We start from the raw sequence: 20,920 nt of genomic DNA, 5'->3' as shown, positions 1-20,920 counted from the left end.
CCAGTAAGAAACAGCAAGTATGGCACAGGCACAGACAGAGTAAAGGGGTGGGGGTGGTGAGAAAGAGTTCAGAGAGGTGACAGGGGCCAGAACATGTAACACTCTGCAAAGACAGTAAGGACTTTGTATTACTCCTGCATTATGCCCATAAGAATTCACACTGATTAGGTTCCCCTTCACTAAAAGCTCTCTTAGATTAAATACCTACATTTTACTAGGTGTCATGAGAAAAATACAAAGGAAGGTAAACATGATTATTACCCTGAAGACAGTGTCATTTTAAGTTCTGCTAGAAGTAAATTATAAATTGAAAATGAATTTAAAAGAATAACAAGGGAAATGTTCCATTATCTAGACATGATCTGATAAAATACCAGACTGAAACTTGTGAGCTTTAGAATAATTCCTAAAGTTATATCACAAAAAGAATCAGGAAAGAAAGATGAAGGAAAGAGAATAAGTCAGAAAAACATGGCAGGGGGACTCCCATAACCAAACAGTACTGCTCCTATCCTCTTTTAGTCACAACAAAAAGATTAAAACTTGGTCTAAGAAACAGAGCTCTGGCTATAAACTACAAAGGATATTAATGACAGAAAATGGGAAGATTCTGAAAAGACTGGCTGCACAAAGAGCTCTTCAATGAACTCAGATTTTCAAAGACAGAAAAAGAAAGGAGGGACAAATAACATGGATGCCTATAAAAGAAACACAGGATGGTATCAAGAAGTAAAATGCCCACAATGAGCTGAACTTAAGAGAATCATTAAGGGCTACAAAAGGGATTTCTGAATTTATGTCTGGAAGAGAAAGTTTACAAAAGGCCTGGTATACACAAAAGGCTAAATATGTTGGTTAAGGCAAATAATGTAGTTAATACATGACAGACAAAAAAGAAAAGAAAAGAAACCCTTCACTTCTATTTTGCTTTTTAAAAAGTCTACACTTGAATACCCCCTTACAGTTGACAAAGACCTTTTACATATTTCCGCCTGGAGAGGTAGGTATCACCCCTATTTTATAAAAGAGAACTTCCAGTCCAGTGTCCAGCACTCAGGCCCTGCCTCGCCTCTCCTCTCCGTGTGGGAGAACAACAGCAAAACCTGGAGTGCTGGGATGAAAGAACTGATGCCCATGACAAGTGAAGCAGCCATAAGAGACCTGCCCCCAACACACTGCAAATCTTTTGACTTGACCAGTCGTATACTATGAGCCTGCATGGGAATTTTGCTGAATGCTACGAGAACTTTTACACAAATTAGGAAGAACACAGAGGTTAAGACAGGAGACAAAGCACTCCATCTTTCAGAGTGAGGAAAAAACACGAACATAACAACAGAATATGAACATTGCAAAATATTAACTCTGTGTTTATCATTCAGCCCGAAGAAAATCCTAGAACAGATTATAAAACAGTTTCTGAATAGACAAAGATGGGCGATCACTGAGAATCAGTATAGGTTCAGGAAGAACAAGTCTTGCCAAGTAACTTTATTCCTTTTGTGGGCAAAGCTATAAGACAAATCTATGTGATTCTCTGAAAGGTATTTAACAAGCTCCACTCTCCAGTTCTTTTTGAGAGGAAGAGAGATGGGCTGAGTAACATGTTATTTCATAACCAATCAAACAACAAAACTCAGAATGCTCATCAAATAAGTTCTGCAGTATTCACTGGGCTTGGGCAATAGTGTTACCAATGATCTGGATAAAACTTTTGCCAGCATCCTTATCAAAATGTAGGGATGACCAGAGCCTGGAAAGAATAATGAAACAGAGGACGGCACAGTCAGATCTAAAACAATCTTAACAGAATATTCACTTTAACAAATGAAATTTAATAGAGAAAATGTAAACAATTATATTTGGGTTCAAAAAAATCAAATGTTAAATGTAAATTGTGAAAACTGCTGTATACAGGGGCTCACGCCTAACACCAGCACTTTGGGAGGCGGGCAGATCACCTGAAGTCAGGAGTTTGACACCAGCCTGACCAACAGGGTGAAACTCCGTCTCTACTAAAAATACAAAAATTAGGCCGGGCGCGGTGGCTCAAGCCTGTAATCCCAGCACTTTGGGAGGCCGAGGCGGGTGGATCACGAGGTCAAGAGATCGAGACCATCCTGGTCAACATGGTGAAACCCCGTCTCTACTAAAAATACAAAAATTAGCTGGGCGTGGTGGCGCGTGTCTGTAGTCCCAGCTACTCGGGAGGCTGAGGTAGGAGAATTGCCTGAACCCAGGAGGCGGAGGTTGCGGTGAGCCGAGATTGCGCCATTGCACTCCAGCCTGGGTAACAAGAGCGAAACTCTGTCTCAAAAAAAAAAAAAATATACAAAAATTAGCTGGGCGTGGTGGTGCACACCTGTAATCCCAGGAACTCGGGAGGCTGAGGCAGGAGAATCACTTGAATCCAAGAGGCAGAGGTTGCAGTGAGCTGATAACATGACACTGCATTCCGGCCTGGGCAACAGAGCAAGACTTCGTTTCAAACAAACAAACAAACAAGCTTGACATAAATTAAAAATGTGAAGTGGCTGTCCCTAAAATTTATACAATCTAAATCTTAGGCTGAGTTGACACACACATATAAATAAGATCAGGCACAAGGAAGGTGAATGCTACGCTCTACACTGTATAGTTGGCTCATATCTGGAGAAGTTATTCAATACTTAGTGATGCCCTATAGTCATACAAAGGGCAAAATAAATGTCCTCATAATTTGAAAATTAAGTCATCCTCTGGGAATAACACCAGCCTAAATCAAATACTATGATGGAATTTAGCCATTACCATAAATAATTCCAAGAAAATGTGTGGCTGAAAAGGGCTGGGGATACCCAAGTCTGGTCAAAAGTGAGTAGAGTGTAGTTTCTGGGAGGCAAGATTGGAATGTGAATTTAAAAAGCTGAAACCCTGTCAACTATGTTAACAGATGGGGGTTATATTAATCTAGGGTAGTGGGGAAGCAGGAGTTTAACAAGGAAGACTCTGCCTATGTGCCCCTAACACTGTCTGAGGTGAAAGCACACTGACAATACACATACCCTCAGAGTAGTGCTGGACAGCTGCATCCTTATAAAGACTCTCCATCAGGTTATCCTCTCTTAGTGACACTCCCCATTAAGATTACCCATTTGATTAGAAGAGCTGGCTTCTCCTATAGATTCTCCTATAGTGATGACAGTGTGTTCAGAAAACTGTAAGCTTCCATTCCACTCACAGTTATATTAATAAATACACTAACTGGCATTCTTGGTTTTATGTCAGTCTCTCCATCACTTGCTAAATATAAGTAAATTCCCATATTTTTGATGACTTCTGGACACAAAGAAAAATGTTCACAGCTACAAACCTGGAAAAGTGAGGTCTATACCTTAAATATGACAATCCATATCCAGCTTCTACCCATCTGAGAAGCCCTCTGTTTCTTTGTGATAACTCTTTTTGATCTCAAACAGAGCCACATATTTTAAGAAAGAAAACAAAACACATGGATGGGAGTGATCAGGAAGGCAAGAGGTCTGAAATCCATATTTGAACAAATTCAATGAAGATACTTAGCCTGAAACAGAGAAGATGTAAGATAGCCGTCTTCAAATATTACTCCTGCAGTGACATAAAATTATCTCTAATTCTGTGATGAGAACCAGTTGAAAATTACCCAAGAAAAATCTTTCCAGTTAACACTGTCCTATGCCTGGCACATACAAATGCTCACTAAGTTTTGACACATAGTCAATGCCCAACATTATTACCTCTTACTGTAGTTCAGGATATTTAAAAAACATGAAAGAAATACACACTAGACACTGTTAGAAAGCCTAGGAGAGGCATCTAACCCTTCCAGAGGTAAGAGGTCAAGGCAGGTCTCCCTGAAGGAGATGCCTAAGCAGAATACTAAAGCAAGCACAGGAATTACCCAAAAAGTATTGGAAAGGGAATTCCAGAAAGCAGTGTGTGAGACTGAAGATACAAGAAAGCTAGTGGTTTAATATAGTTGGAAAGGTGAGTAGGGGAGTAATGGAAAATAAGGCTGGAAAACTAAAAAGGAATTTATATGTCACACTAAGGAGTCTGGAAGAGGCCATGAGAGAATCACTAGAAATTTTAAGGATGGGAGTTACATGATAGATTCAAGTTTAGGACAGTCCTTGTGGCAGTCACATGGAAGATGGACTGAAAGAAGGCAAGATTGGTGGCAGGGAAAGATGGCTAGTTCAGTAACTGGGCACCTGAATGAATATTCTGGCACTGGAGGAAGAGCAAAGGTAGAGTTCAAGAAGTAAAGAAGACCTAAAAAGTGACTAGATGTCAGTCATAAATGAGGAGGACGAGTCAAGGGTGATTTCTGGGTTTATGGCTTAAGAACCAAATAGAGAATGGCATCAGGCACTGAGAAAGCTAAGGAGCACAAGAATGGTTCTGGGAAGTAAGAAGATCAAGTCAGCTCAGGGTGAGTAGAATCCAAGTTAACCGTGGAACACACCGAAAGTAGTGATATCTAGAAGACAAATGGACAATGGGGTCTCAAGCTCAGGAGGGAGTCCTGAGCAACATATACCAGTTTGGAAGTCATTATTGCAAAGCAGTTATTAAAGATCACCCACACTCACAGTGCAAGGAGTGAGAATAGGATCGGGGACAAAAGGCTGGAGCACACTAACCATTTAAGGGAATGACAGCTATCTTGTGATCCTAAATATTTAGGCAAAGACTAAATCCACTTGTTGGAGATGATACACAGAAAATTCACAACAGAGAGTTGGACTAGATGTCCTCTAATGCATCTTTCAACTCTGAAAATAAATCTAAAACTTCAATACAGTATTTCTTACAATCTGGGAAATAACTTTTCACCACTATTACAGAAAAGCTAAATGGCTTTGTCAGTCCAATATTTTATATAAATTCTAAAGAAGAAATTCTTTGTTGTTTGATAATGTTTTCTGAAAGGGAGAGAGTACTTGGTTTACTTGAACAGGAGAGCACAAGCTCTAATTTCTTACCCTACTTTTCCTTCTGTGGGTCCAGTTACAATCTTGGTTAGTATGAAAATGCAGTTTTACTACAGTAAAAATTCAGAAACATGTAATAAGGTTATTCATCCCTTTACTTTCTGCCACCTTGTGCCTGAATGGGCTATACAATGGGGCTAATCTATGGATTTAGATCTTAAATCTTTAACTATATTTCAGAAATGTGCTTATAATTTTCATTGATATTTAAAGTATGCTGATTTCTGTTTCCTTTTCTGCTCAATTCTAAAAATAGAGAGACACAGGTTCATACACAATTTTTAAAATTAAATCCAGAAATGTTTGATTAAAATGAACTGCCATTTTTGGCATAAAAATACACTCAGAGTATTTTCAGAGAGGACTGCTGGGAGTTCAACTTAATCCTTAAATATGGCACTGGTCCCACCAAGTGGTACCTGGAACAGATGTGAGAGGTACTTGACCTTTTTTTAACCATATGTACTTTTTCTCCTGCCCTCACCCTATGTCTTCCCAACCACTCTGCAAGCCTGATTTTTCTCCTCCTGTTCCTGTCTTTCACTTTCCTCCTGGGAATGCCCATAAACTTTCTGTATTACCAGTAATGGCACTAACGCCAACACAGCTGCCAACCTCTGGCCTAGAAATACAATGGATATAATTTGAATTAGAGAATACCATTAACTCTTTGGTTGCCCTGAGAAAACAACTTGATATTCTGTTTCAGTGGCCCAATCCACAGGACAGAAAAAAAAGTAGAAAGTAAATCTACATAAAAAAGTAACCTATAGTGCTATTTAGCCCTAGCAATCCAATGTAGATTATACATACAAAGTTTATAATCACGATTTGCAGATACAGGTCTCTGAATGACCAAACAAGGATAGAGGAGAACCAGAGATGATATCTGACACCATCTGAAGTTTAGAGTCATGTTAGTTATTACACTGTGTTATTTTTAAAAAAAAAAAAATAAGGCTTAGAGTAGAGAAGATGAAAATAATCAAGGCTAGAAATAGAATAAAAGGACTTTAGTATTAGGTATTAAAGTCTTAGGAAATTTTTAAGAGTTCCATAAAATCCTATGGGAAAGGTAAATAATCATGCTCCCACCACAATCCCCTCCCTCAAGTCAAGTGCTCTTTAAGCTGTGCTTTGATGCAGCATTCTTTATATAACAACCTTGGTGGTTCTAGGCATTCATCAAAGAAAAGGATTTTAGTGGATTTACTTTTCTCTTTGTCTCTCTAGCTGATGGTATCTTTACTTTTTCTGTTTAATTTCACAAAATGGAAGCAAGAGACAATTTATCAGTGGCACTGCATTCCAGGCTGGGTGTGGGAAGCACAGAAGAGGTGCTTCCAATAGTCTATTAGAGGCAACAGAAACACTTTTTTACAAAAGCTCAGAGTGTTAAAGCTGGATAAAAAAAAAAAAAAAAAAAAAAAAAAACACAGCAAATGAAAAGTTCATTGATGCTGTCCAGCATCATGGCAAGAATTCCGGTTCCTGGCTCCCTAATATGCTTCAGTGTCTTACATCACTGTGATAATATCTTTCCGAGGCTTCTTGGCCTGAAAAACTCCTCCTCACCCTTCAAGTCTAGGCTCAAACACTCCCACATCCTTGGAAAGCAAACACTCTCCCAAGTAGATGCCCCTATCCCTGAGGTGTGCCTCTCACTGCTCTTTCATGACGGCTGCTGTGCCTGATTGCAGCTATTTCTACCCCTTGAATGTAGCTCTCCAGTCACCTGCCTGGCTTCTGAGGGAGCACCATGTGTTTTTCCCTTTCCACATCTCCTGGTACGGGGTGTGTACTTTATGTACAATTCACAGTGAAAGAACTCCCCAGGTCTCAACATGAAGGGACACCACCCCTCATTCCAAGTGTCTCCTTTCCAAACTCACCTAGTTTAGAATTTCATTATTATCACCTAGATTATTTAAATTTGTCTCTTCACTGGTCTTCCCATTTCTGGTCTCTCTTCCCTTGAATTCACTCCATATACACTACTGCTACTTACCACTCTAAGTAAATGTACTAAGTTGAGCAAGTGGTAAAGTAGAGAATGAAAAGCTGGAAAACACAGATTCTCAAAGTTCAATGGGTTCAAATCCAATAGGACAGAAAGAGAGGTAGATAATTAACAGAATGTATCAGGTGCTGTACAGATACACCCAAGTTATGCTAATCCCTCTGGCTGGCATGTCCTTCACTCTGAAATGGTCAATTCATATTTCACTTCATATAGGAAGCTTTTCTAATCTCTCCATCCAGAAGAAACCTCTCTTTCCTCTGCTCCCACAGTACCCTGTTACTCTGTTAGCACTTTCTGTTTGAATTACAGTTATTTGTACCTATACAATATATCTCTTACTGTATTGAGCTTTTCTAAATTGAAGGCCAAACCTCCATTTGTCTCTGTTTTGCTATGGTACCTAACACAGTGCCCTGCAAACAGCCGATAAATAATGAATTATGACAACTAACTTCACTAAAACATTAGGAGTCTGTGATTCCTTTAGGATTTGCCAGTATTAAGAATATCAGTGGGTCATATACATGCAATTCAGTACTAAAATTTTCCACTCTAGCCACAAAAATAGAAGAAGTCTATTCTCTTTGGCTAGATAAGAGCTGACATATGGAGAACATCCTCAACCAGATCTGAAAATGTCCAAATGAAATGGATTGCTCTTGTAAAAAACACAACAAAGGGCAACTCCCTAGTAGTACCATAAACTGAGCAACCAGCCTCTGCTGCCAAATACAGAAAAGTCATAAGGGGCAAACTGGTGTGGTGTTTCCACAATGGGAGCAGGTCGGTGGGTAGATGCTTAGCTAAGAATGAACACTGCTAGTAAAAATTAAATTTAATAAAACAAGGCACTAGTACAAGACAGTAGATCAAAAATGGATCATTAAATAAGCTGTCTGATCTCTCAAATAGTATCACTTTCCAGAAGTGAAGAGTATTTGCAGCTTATCCATTCCTTTAAGGATCATATTCAATTTTCTACAAAAGTGCTACTGTAAGATAGCTCATCAAGGGGGGTGGGGAGTTGGGGAGAGAGAGCAGGGGGAGAAATGCCAGATACAGGTGAAGGGGAGGAAGGCAGCAAATCACACTGCCACGTGTGCACCTATGCAACAATCCTGCATGTTCTTCACATGTACCCCAAAACCTAAAATGCAATAAAAAAAAAAGATAGCTCATCAAGCCCTTTTAGGATTCCCAATTCCTTAATTTCACTGTTTGTCTGTTCTCCCTTCACCCTATTCCTTTATCATAATTGTTTTAGTTAGAATGTAATCAGTTGAGTGCACAGTGAGACAGACAGTAACTTAAAAATTAAGGACTTTAACATTTCATGATTTAAAATGCAGAACTAAAATTCTAGCTTCTCAATTCTCACAAAACAAAGCTCAAGGCTTAAAACTTTAGAAAATGCCTGCTATAATATTTACCCACTCCTAATTGGCTTAATGAAGTCAGAACATTTGATTACATCCTTTGTTTCAGGATTATAATTGTTGAGGGCAAAAACCTTGTCTCATCAACTAATTTTGTAGAGCCCTTAGTAAACACTTTGCCTGTAGTAGCTTTTAATCTACAAGGAAGACCAGTGTGTTTTAAGTGTTTATATTAGAGTCAAAAGACCAAGTTTAAATTCAGGCTCTGTCTGTTGTTTTGAGATCTCAGACAAGTCACTTAATCTGAGTTCCTCTCTTTACCTGAAAATAGGTTTAATAGTCATATCCTCACTGCCTATACCACATGATTGCTATGAGGATTACGTAAGGAAATGTGTAAAAATGTTTCATAAAACTATAAACATAATATAAGAGCTCCTGTTATTCTTAAAATAAATGCTAAGAGTAAACCCTCTCTATAAGAAATCAGAATATAATTGAATTATTTCTGCATATGTTTCCCAAGAGAATTTATGTTTGGCATGCAAAACTGTAAATAACTCCTAAAGGGGAAATTACCAAAAAAAAGAAGGGGAGAAAAGAGAAGAAAGAAGACTTGGGGTGGGACTAGAAGAGGAAGGTAAATTAAAGAGAAAAGATGAACTTTTATAAGAGAAAGCGAACCTGGATCTTAAGAATCCATTTCTAACTCTACCACTTACTATGCACCTGTGTGACCCTGCGCAAGTCACTTCACCTTTCTAAGCTCCAGTTTCCTCATTTGTAGGTAGAGATAATAACTCATAAGATTGCTATGAGGATTAAATTAGATAATATATATAAAGTATTTAGCACTATGCCTGGTGCATAGTAAGTGATAAGTGGTTACTGGTATTGATAAAATTATTAGAACTGTACCCTAATGGGTGACATTCAGAAAGAAAAAGTAATCAAAACATAAAAGAGGGAAAGATGATATTCAGAGAGCTAAATCTATATATTACCACTGGGAGACAAAGTTTGAGAAATATAAATTGCACAAAGTATTCTTCATATTAAATGTACAAATTACTGTGTCTCTACAATTGGTGAGGAATCAAGAGCAATGTCGTCAAAACCACCAAATCACAAAAGCAGAATAGCAATAACCGTATTCATAAAAGCAGAATAGCAATGGGAGAACTAGGCCCCCGAAAAGTGCTTATTAATGTGTACAGAAGGTTCTCTGTCCCAAACTCAATTTTCTAAACTTTCATAAACAGAATGAAAGCTAGACTCCACGGCAAAGGCACAGCAATCCTGAATGCCAAAAATAGATGCTATCAGCTATCATGCACACTTATGTTAAGTTTCTGCCATCTTGTTCTTTTTTTTTTTTTTTTGAGACAGAGTCTTGCACTGTCACCCAGGCTGTAGTGCAGTGGTGCAATCTAAGCTCACTGCAGTCTCTACCTCCTGGGTTCAAGCAATTCTCCTGCCTCAGTCTCTGGTGTAGGTGGGACTACAGGCATGTGCTACCAAGCCCAGCTAATTTTTTTTTGTATTTTAAGTAGAAATGGGCTTTCACCATGTTGGCGAGGATGGTCTGGTTCTCCTGACCTTGTTATCTGCCCGCCTCGGCCTCCCAAAGTGCTGGGATTACAGGTGTGAGCCACCATGCCTGGCCTATCTTGTTCTTTATTCTGGGTAACTGTCTTGTATTTGTGGTTGATTTAAGGTGTTAAACATTATCCGCCCTATTCAGGAATTGCAAAAGCAGTAAACGTGTCCCAGGAATCAGAAAAAAGAGGAATAATATCTCCTGAATCAGCTGTAGAAACAGTAAATAACTCACAGATGTAAGAAAACAATGGATGCTATCTGTGCACATAGGATCAGAAACTTACCTATTATAATATGCAGAAATTCTATACCTGTGGAATCAATGAGAATCAGCAAAAGGCAAGCAAAACAGGAAGCCTTCTGTATAAGTGGCCAGAGAATCAACAATATGGGTTACCAACTGATGTGGTGTTAATTCAGGGGAAAGCAAGGAGCTTGTTAAGAATTTAAAAGCTAAGCATAGGCCAGGCACATGGCTCATGCCTATAATCCCAGCACTTTGGGAGGCCAAGGAGAATGGATAACCTGAGGTCAGGAGTTCGAGACCAGCCTGATCAACATGGTGTAAACCCTGTCTCCACTAAAAATACAAAAATTTGCTAGGCATGGTGGCACATGCCTGTAATCCCAGCTACTTGGGAGGCAGAAGCAGGAGAATCGCTTGAACCTGTGAGGCGGAGGTTGCAGTGAGCTGAAATCATACATCATACTCCAGCCTTGGCAACAACAGCGAAACTCTGTCTCAAAAATAAATAAATAAATGCTAAGCATAATAGAAGTATTATCATCATAAACCACACACAACTGCCAAGGCTCCAGGCCTATGTGAATTTATACAATATGAATGTGAATGATCAGGTCACCACAAGACCTATAACTGTTAATGTCTTCCCTAAGATCTGTGCAGAGCTCATCTAAGAGGCAGGCTACCTGCCTCAGTGGATTTTCAATGGAGACAAAACTATTCCTGGTGGGAAAAGATTCCCCTAAAATTTCTATCAGCAAGGAGGTAACAGTATGACCAGTTTCATTCTGATAGACCAACTAACACACCTTTTTACTAAGACAACCTTCCAAAACCACCTGTACTTAGAAGAACTTGTAAACTTTTTATAACAAAGCAAAGTTGACACCTAGTATCTCAATGAAATGATGGGCTAAATATCTGCCAATCAGGGCATGGTAAACAGAAATGATATACCATTACTACTAATTTAAGGTATGTTTAAAAAACAACTTTTAAAATTTGTTTTTCCATCTTTGTCTTATTTCAATAATATAAATACATGTGCTTTAAATCCTGTCTTTAGTTCTGCAATTTTTCCCATTAGGTTTTAAGCTCATCAACCATCAACTGTCCTAGTAAAGGTGTTTTCTAGAACCTACCCTACTCAGTCAAGTTGACAATACTTATATTAGTTCATAGGGACTATGACTCTAGAGCTGTACTTAAACTACGAGTACAGTCAACTGGGGGCACTGACAAAGAAGCTGAAGAGTCTGGATTTTGCTGGACAGTTAGGAAAAGGTAGGCAATACCTCTCTCCCACCGCTCAATCACTGTATTCCTTGCTTACATATTTTTTTTTCTAACCTTTAAATCCAATTGAATTTGTGATTCCAATTCTTAAACAGTAACAATGTGGACTATTGTTGAAACTTTATAAATAAAATCAGGTGGACATTTACAGTACTGAGTAGGCCTATACAAGACACTGTATGTTTCTATGGCACCTTTTATTTTGCAATCCCAAAGAACTGTCAAAGTTGCCCCAACATAAAGTATCACTGATGGAACTTCTCTCATTTTATACATGTACAACACTCTATTCACCCTGTTTCTGCCATTGTAAGCATAGCTATTCATGAAAATAAACTAAAAGGGCTCAGACCAACATTTAATCATTAAGTTTCAATTTCATAATTCAACCCAAAAACTATCCAGTGCCAAGTGGTTTAAAATATTACAGAACAGGGATGGGCACACTGACTCACACCTGTAATCCCAGCATTTGGGAGGCCAAGGCAGGAGGATCGCTTGAGCCAAGAAATTTGAGACCAGCCTGGGCAACATAGTGAAATCCTGTCTACAAAAAATTTAAAAATCAGCTGGGCGTGCTTATGCACATCTGTAGTCCCAGCTACTCAGGAGGCTGAGATAGGAGGATCACTTGAGCCCGGGAGGCAGAGTTGCAGTGAGCTATGATCACACTACTGCACTCTAGTGTGCAGACAGAGAAAGATTCTGTTTCAAAAAAAAAAAAAAAGAAAAAAAATTCAGAACAAAGCCAAGCACAGTGGCCCTATAGTTCCAGATACTTAGGAGGCAAGAATGTCATTTAACCCCAGGAGTTCGAGTCCAGCCTGGGAACATCGTGAGGCTCTGTCTTAAAAGAATATAAATTACAGGACAAAACATACAATGATTCAAACATTCCATAAAGCAAAAGAATTAATATGGAATAACTTTTTACTTCTAAGCCCTTATGAGTACTTATGGGTAGTAAGTCAAAATTATTAATAAGTCCCACTCCATAGTTATATTTAATTTGCACCAAGAATGACTTCAAAAATTGACTAAAATAACATGTCAAAAATAACTCATTTGCTTGGGTGTTCACTATTTTGGAACTCTAGAAAACTGACCCCAAAATTTATATGTCAGAAGAATGTATTTCCCAAGTCAAGTTTTTGAAACTACAGACCTAAGGAAGGCCATCATGAATGGGAGAGAAAATATGGATTGTGGTTAAGCACAGCCGTATGGGTACAAGCCAGAATGCCTGGATCAGAATCCTGGTCCTACCACTCATTAGCTATCGAACCTTAGTAACACAGTTACTTCATCTGCCAAATAGGAATAATAAAAATACTTACTCCATACAGCTGTTGTGAGGATTAAAGCCAGGCAAGTAAGTAGTACATATAAAGGGTTTAGCAGGAAGCAGCATTATAAAAAGTATTTACTTATCATTATTATTATATGACTAGATCACTTAAATCATCCACATAAATGCCTTTTCCTATTCAGTCTTCCTTAGTCTAGTAGCATTTAATCCCTCCCTCTTCGGCTTCTTCATGAAACACATTTTCTATAGTAGTTATTTGGGTGGGTACATTTCTCTCCCATTGGATTGCATCTCCTTGAAGACGGCAACCACAGTTGTCCAAGTGTACAGAGCAGTAAACACTGTTCTGGCCTGTCTTTCATTTCTCTCCCTCTAAAGAGTCTGAACAATACCCTGTCAATCAGCAAACCTTTAGCTGGAGAGAGAAGGTAAAGTACTTATGCAACCAGTACACTTAAGTACTGGTCATACCTTGCTAATACTTTCTTAAGACTTAAAAATTTGGGGGGAAGAGGAGGAGGATAAGCTTCATGTTTTTAAACTACTAACCAAAGATATATTTCAAATTTTAAAAAAAAAGTTCTTATGTCTTAAAAGCTTGCTTTCATTATCTCATTCAAAAAAACCATGATGTTTGTAATATAAAAATGCAGTAGCATAATTTCTGCATATGTCACGTCTAACCTAATCATAACTTGCCCATCTGCTGACTGTAATGTAATCCTAAGGATGCTAGATGACAATATGCTTGCTTGATTCACTCTACACTATTTACGTAAAATAAACTCATTTTAACAATACATTGAGATGCAAATCTTTCTGGCTTTGATTTGTACCCTCTTTCCCTATTAAAAAAAAGTGCCTCGCACACAAAAAAGCCTCGAACTCATCCTGGATCTCTGCGGAGGCACTTTTGAAAGTGTATTAACCAACTACACTAACACAATGATGCTCTCCTTACTTTAAGAGAACACAACTTTTCTGAAAGCAAACAGCTGAACTGAGTCCATTGCTTTGTTACCATTTTTTAGAAAGTCCAATTTTTCCTTTGTTCTTACAGTGTCCTATCTTTAGAAATCAAATTTTTAGCGTAAAAACTGGTAAGAACATCTATCTGTTGCCACAAATCATCTTAGTCTCTATTCTTTGACTTATTTTAAAACAAACTCAAGAGCAAATGGCTAGAGAAGAACTGCTTCTATTAAATGTGGGTTTTCTAAGTCTAATTTTTTCATTCCCAATGGCAGGGCCTTTCAAAAGAGTACAAAAACTGCACCCAACTTTGCTTCTCATTCTAAACACATCCCAACCAAATGGGAAACATTATCAACCATCTTAACAAGGAGAAAACAAAGCTAAGTAAGGTCAAGCCAAAACATTTTTTAATTCATTGTGCCTCTTTTGAGATCAGGACTTTTCAGATGGAAGTAGTCTGATGAACTTATGCAATAAAATTATGTAATATCATAATTTAACATCATATTTTAGACTAACTTCTCTCTCCTCAAATTGTCACAAGGGTGGCTAATTCACATACAATACCTCTCAGTCACTGAGGAGAGAGCATTAGTAAACTTAATTGTTTTACATATCCTGAGGCACAGAGACAAAGGCCAGTCAAATTCAAAGATGTTTACAGTACCTGATATACATATATGACTGAGACAAAGAACTTTCAAAAATCTGTACTGAGTAAGCAAAAACGGGCTTAATACAATAGACCCTGCCTTATAATAGAGAGACCTGTGAAATGTAAGCCCCAGCGCCAAAAAAGACAGTCTCATTCATCTATCCCCATCTTACAATCAAGAGGCAGAACTTAAATCACTTAAAGCTGTTTCTTCAGATTTGAGCGGTAAAATAAGCTAATACTCAAGCCATTTCCGAGTTAAGTGGCTTCTCTCAAAACTTATCACAAGTTACATGAAATAGGCAAGAACGTTGGTTCTGCATTTTATCAAGTGAGAAACAACAGCATCCTACTTTTGGATGTACTACTTCCAGAGCCACTAGCCCTCCCCCCACCTCTCATTTCTTTTTATATCATCCCTCCAAACTTAGAATCCGAAAAGCTATTCCACAAAACAAAAGCACCACCAGTAAACCGGGAGGCCACTGGTTTTGAAAATAAAGTTTGTTCTATTGCTGTTAACCTGGCAACTTTTTAAAGGTGAAAGGTGCCCTACACAATCGGCTATAATCTTTCCTATTCCCACACCAATAACCACTTGTTTGACCTCGATACTAAAGGTGGAAAAAGGAGTGGGAGAAAATGATTCCGAAAGGAAGGGGCTACGGGTGCAATGGTAAAGGATAGATTCTGAGACCGGTTTTGAGCACTCCGTGGCTTCTGGGAGCTGGGAGGCTTTCCTGAGTCTGTCTTGAGAAATGTTTGGCAATCTGACGCATCAGTTTTTAGGAACAGTACACAAACAGCCCCCACAATTGAAGAGCCATGCCTCGGATCCTGACTGTGGGTGACTTGGGCTGGAGGGCACGGGACGGGAGCGCTGGGGCTACTCGGAGAGGATCCGCGAGGTTTGTTATTGTTTATGAAGCCCAGGCGGGTACCCGGAGCTGGGTGCTCGGGGGCCAGGGAGTGAAGGAGAAAGGAGCAGGGAAGGACAAAGATTCCTCTACGGGCGCGAGGCTCCCTCTCCGGACACACGGGGCAAGTATCACCCCAGGGAATAAGAGGGCCAAGGCCGTCGCCGCAGCTTCCCCGAAGACATTTCCAGTCCCGGAATTAGCCCGGCTTTCCCTGGACACCCAAAGACACCTAAGACCTCCTCCGGCTCCTGCTCACAGAGCTGGGGCTGGCCCGGCGAGCCCGGGACCCTAGCCGAGCGCCGTATCCGCGAACTCACCTGCCTCTGGTCGCACCCGCGGCCGGCTCAGCCTCCACACGGACCGCAGCCGGCCGGGCGCCCGTCAGCTCCCTTCTCCCCGCTCCGCCCTTGCCCCGCCCCCGGGAGGTGGGACCTGCGGCCTCACCGGAATCTCGGGGCGGCCTCCCTGAACTCTCGCGAGCCCTCCCTCCGAGGCTTCTCGATTGCTCGTCCGGTCTGACTCGCCCTGACGTCATACGCACCACAGCCGGAAGTAGCCTTCTGTCGTCAAAGCCGTTTCCCGCCCCTCCCCCCGTCCCACCCACCTCTGCCTGGTGAAGTCTCGACTGATTCTGAGAGAGTTGACTGGGCTGTCACCACTTACCCCCTCACCAGCCTCACCTCACTGCCATTTTAACTCAAAACTGGTTCAGGCCTCTATTGAAGTGTCCTAGTGTGTTGTGACATTAGTCATATTGTAAATGTCATCCGAATTTTTCAAACCGTGCAATGCAAAGAATGTTAGAAATGTAAACAGAGAATTCACACGTTTTTCAGACTGGGAAACAGTGGTCAACAAAGATGGATCAGCTGACCAAGTTGCTCAGTCGGTAGCTGTGGGGACTGGAAGCCACTCGGATTCCTTGACGCTTCTGTTTCACAGTGAGGAGCCTCCAGAGACTCGAGAGGAACTAGCATTTGGAAATGCCACGAAAAATACATTAAAAACCTCTTTGGGTTTTCTTGGAAAATCTAAAATAACTGACAGTACTGGACTGCTTTATCATTAGGATCCGAGAATTGTGCAGAAGAGCACCCCCCTCTAGGATAACTCAAAAGGGACAACTTTGGGAAGGTGGATGCAGTTTGCTTCTGGGGACAAAACTGGCACTTGCCTTCGGAAAAGCCAAATAAGAGAATTACTTCCAATTACTGTTGACAAATTTATCCTCAATATGAATATTGGAGGTTTTATAAAATACCCTTAGCTTTTAGCTGAGACTATATGAAGCTGGTACAGTGCTTGCAAAAATTATCACTTACAAATGCCACCCCTTTTTTTTTTTTTTAAGATGGAGTTTCGCTCTTGTTGCCCGGACTGGAGTGCAGTGGCCCGATCTCGGTTCACCGCAACATCTGCCTTGCGGTTTCAAGCGATTCTCCTTCTCCTGCCTCAGCCTCCTGAGTAGCTGGGATTACAGGCATGCGCCATCACGCCCGGCTAATTTGGTATTTTTAATAGCGATGGGGTTTCACCATGTTGGTCAGGCCGGTCTTGTACTCCCAAGCTCAGGTGATCTGCCTGCCTCTGCCTTCCAAACTACTGGGATTACAGACATGAGCCACCACACATGGCCACTCGACATCTTTAAGTTTCCCAAGAGCAGGTGACACAAGCGAAAGACTTAAAAAAGAAGCATTACATCATTTCTGTCTCTTACACTGTGCCTTTTCATACATAGCTTAGTAGTGGGAAAAGCTCTAGTTTGGTAATTAGTGTATTTTGGGGGAGATTAGCTCCATTTATATGGTCATTTTGAAACTCAAATGACAGTTGTTGTATACAAGCATAGGAGGTTTGTGATCAGACAAGCTTGACAGAGGCCTATGTGCCCTTCTCCCTGCACTGCACGCATACCCATACTGTTCAAATGGGTAGGATTGAGAACAGTGTATGATTTGTTCCACAGCAAATTTATGTTTTCAAATGTGCCATGCTATAGTAATATGAACTAGTATAGAGAAGCAGTCCAGGTTAATATGGGATAAGCTAAGACTTTGGCCTCTAGTTCCTAAATTGAGACCATTGTAAACAAATTTCCCTGGGAGGTTGTTGAAAGTACCTCACTGAAACAAATTAACGCTATGTACCCTTTTAGAATTTTGATGGTCTATGGACCCCTTTTGAAAACAGTGTTCTTGAATGCATAAACTACCTAGGGTTACAAAGGAAATTGATAATATTGACATACAGTTACCAAATACTAAAAAGTGAATTTGTGATATAATTATGTGGTAGGTAGCATCTAAGATGGCTGCCAATGATTCTCCCCTTCCAGTATTCATGCCTTCTGTAATTCCCTTCATTTCTGTGATTAGGTTACAAAAAGATTCTGGCTTCCATCTTGCTTTTCCTTGCTCTCTCACTTGCTCACTTTCATGGAAGTCAGCTGCTGTGTTGTGACCTGCCTTATCGGGAGGCCCACATGGCAAGGAATTGAGATATACCCAGTCAACAGCCACCAAGGAATTCAGGCCCCCGTCTAACAACCTGTGATGAACTGAATACTGCCAGTAATCATGTGAGTCAGCTTAGAAGTAGATTCTCTCCCAGTTGAGCCATGAGATGACTGCAGCCCCACCTGACACCTAGACTGCAGCCTTGTAAAACCAGGTACTAAGCCAGAAGGCCCAAATAGCCAAGCCCATATTTCTGGCCCACAGAAACTGTGAGACAATAAATATTTGTTGTTTTAAGCCACTAATTTTTGGGGTACTATGATACACAGCCACAGATAACTAAAACAGTTATGTATTTGCCTCTTCATTAATGCATTAAATAATAAGAGCAAGACCTATAAGACCTAATTTTGTAGTAATGATACACATAAACAATATTTTGAGATATCTACAACTTAAATGGGGTAGAAAATATGTGTGATTCCTATTGAGGAAAAAGTCACAGGTATTGCTAACATTCCTGTGGTTTGCTGCCTACATTCATGATGAAAGAAATGCTAATTTTCAGTTTGGATTTAGTTAAAAAAAATTATATAAATATATAGTACTCTATATATTATATATATTAAAAACTACATATGTACATATATATATAGTTTTTTCATCAAAGTTCACAGACCCAGGTTAACAACCATTTGCCTAAGTAATAGATCATTTGCAGGAACTTCTAAATTCTTATCGCCAACTATCTGAGACAGAATCAAAGTTCAGGTAATAAGCATACACTATAGCCACTGCTAACTTTATTAACCTACAGCTTAATATGAATTTGTATCCCCTTCCTCCACTTAGTCCCTCTTTTTTTTTTTTTTTTTTGAGACAGAGTCTTGCTCTGTTGCCAGGCTGGAGTGCAGTGGCACAATCTCGGCTCACAGCAACCTCCACCTCCTGGGTTCAAGTGATTCTTCCGCCTCAGCCTCCCGAGTAGCTGGGACTACAGGCGCATGCCACCACACCTGGCCAATTTTTGTATTTTTAGTAGAGATGGGGTTTCATCATGGCGAGAATGGTCTCGATCTCTTCACCTTGTGATCTGCCCGCCTCGGCCTCCCAAAGTGCTGGGATTACAGGCGTGAGCCACTGCGCCCGGCCACTTATTCCCTCTTAATCAAGGGTATGCTAAATGTAGATAGACAGGCTAAAATTGTAGGCCAGAAAGGATGAGAAAAATCATGATGAAAACCTTTTCAGCACTCAGTTTGTCTGATTTTTGTTTTTACTATGTGAAATTGTTAGCTCCTTGACCAGAAGAACTCTTTGGTATTACTTTTACTCTCTTAGGCCTACCACACAGTGAGTAAAGAATGAATGCCAAATGGCAGTAGTAAATAATAATAGAAGGAGAGCTATTGATAAAACCCTTCCACTAAGTTAATAAAGCAACTTTTCCATATATGCAATTTTGCAGCTGTGGGATATGGCCAAAGCAGTATTTAGAGGGCTAATTTATTGTTTTAAATGCATTTCATGAAAAAGACAAAAATGAAAACAAATGAACCAAGCTTTTAACTCAGAAAACTGGAAAGAGAAAACAAAATAAATTCAAAGGAAGAAGAAGGATATAAAACTTAGAGCAGAAGCCCTGCGTGACCGTTATGTGTACCAAGAAATGTAAATCAAATATATTTTCCTATATATACCTCTTTTTCAAATGGATGTAAATTCTGTTATGATTAATAATTTCAAATATAATTCTAAAGATAAAGACAGAAATTAACGATTAGTAAATTTAGAAATTAATTTTTCTTTTGAAAAGAAGAAAGACTGAAGTTGACAATAACCAAAAACTAATTCTTTGGAAAAGTAAAGGAAATAGGAAAAAGTTTGACAAGATTAATCCAGGGAAAACAAAAAGACACAAACAGTAACAATGATAATGGAGATGCAACTACAGATATGGAGATTTTAAACAGCATAAAAGATTGTGATATGCAGTGTTATGCCAAGAGATTTAAAAAGGAGAGAAGACAGGTGCTTTTTAGTTCTCCTGGAAGTCTGCCCTGATGAAAACCCAGTAATTTTTTTTTTTTACTATGGAAAAAAATGGAAAGTTTATAAGATTGTTTTAAAAACTGAATAGGCCTTTCCAGTTTGAGACTTCGAGTGCTTGACTACTGGCTCCTCTTCTCATAGTCATGACTTTCAAAAGGACTCTAACCCAGATCAGACAACTAAGAGCAGTTGAGTACGTTTGAAAATGAAGACTCTATTCTACAAGCTGCATGGGACTTCCACTGGGCCATTTAATCATGGGGCTTCCACTGGGCCATTTATTCATGCACATGACAATCTATTCAGAGCTATTACCAGACTGTCTTCTGAAAATTACTTTATGTACCTGGAAACAGTGACTTCTAATTGATCTCCCCTTTATTTTTTTAACTGATTTGACTAGACTGAAAAAAGGCTGACTCACATTAGAGATTTTTTAGTATAATCTTTCTTGATATGGATTGACATTCTTCAGTTCACATTTGACATAACATCACAATTATATAGAGGGTCGCTCTTGAAAAAAATATGTTTCCAAGGATCATTTGCTATTTGTGGTTTTTTTTTTTTTTATGCTAAACCATTACTTGCAACAGTTACCACTATGTTAAAACAGTTGAACTTCCTTTTCAGTTATCTCCTCCCACTAGAGAATGTGAACTTCAGGGCAAACTACTAGAAGTGACTCAAAGTCAATGCACACTTTACATTTCCAAGCCTGTTACCAAACTACCATCAGAGGTTCCACCAATTTTCATGGTACCAGCAGGCAGTACAAGAAAAGTCCCTTTTCCCCACATGCTTGCTCATACTGGGTTTTGTTTCCATTTTTAATCTAGCCAGCAAAAGCAAGACTAAGACCTTGACAGGAAAGCCACTACAGAGACATGCAATCTATTTTCCTCTTCTTCCTTTCAGCTCTGAGGTTAAGGTTGGGGATAAGACTATGTAGGGAAATAAGTTACAAAACATTGGCTTGTTTAAATATAGAGAA

At 39.5% G+C, this 20,920-nt stretch overlaps 1 protein-coding gene across 2 annotated transcripts in view; it reads right to left on the bottom strand.

Annotated features, from left to right (window-relative positions):
- STK38L (serine/threonine kinase 38 like) overlaps positions 1 to 15,915 on the bottom strand; it is a 79,617-nt gene extending 63,702 nt beyond the window's left edge. Inside the window, exon 1 of one of the 2 annotated variants that reach the window (XM_017507066.2) lies at positions 15,733 to 15,915. The gene's annotated coding sequence lies outside the window, so the exon portion shown is untranslated. The remainder of the gene's footprint in view (positions 1 to 15,732) is intronic. The other variant, XM_017507069.2, reaches the window with a different exon arrangement.
- Positions 15,916 to 20,920: the final 5,005 nt, after the last annotated feature.

The sequence above is a fragment of the Cebus imitator genome, unplaced genomic scaffold (assembly GCF_001604975.1).
Source record: "Cebus imitator isolate Cc_AM_T3 unplaced genomic scaffold, Cebus_imitator-1.0 Scaffold367, whole genome shotgun sequence".
Classification (NCBI taxonomy): domain Eukaryota; kingdom Metazoa; phylum Chordata; class Mammalia; order Primates; family Cebidae; genus Cebus; species Cebus imitator.
This window is presented reverse-complemented; position numbering and strand designations above follow the sequence as displayed.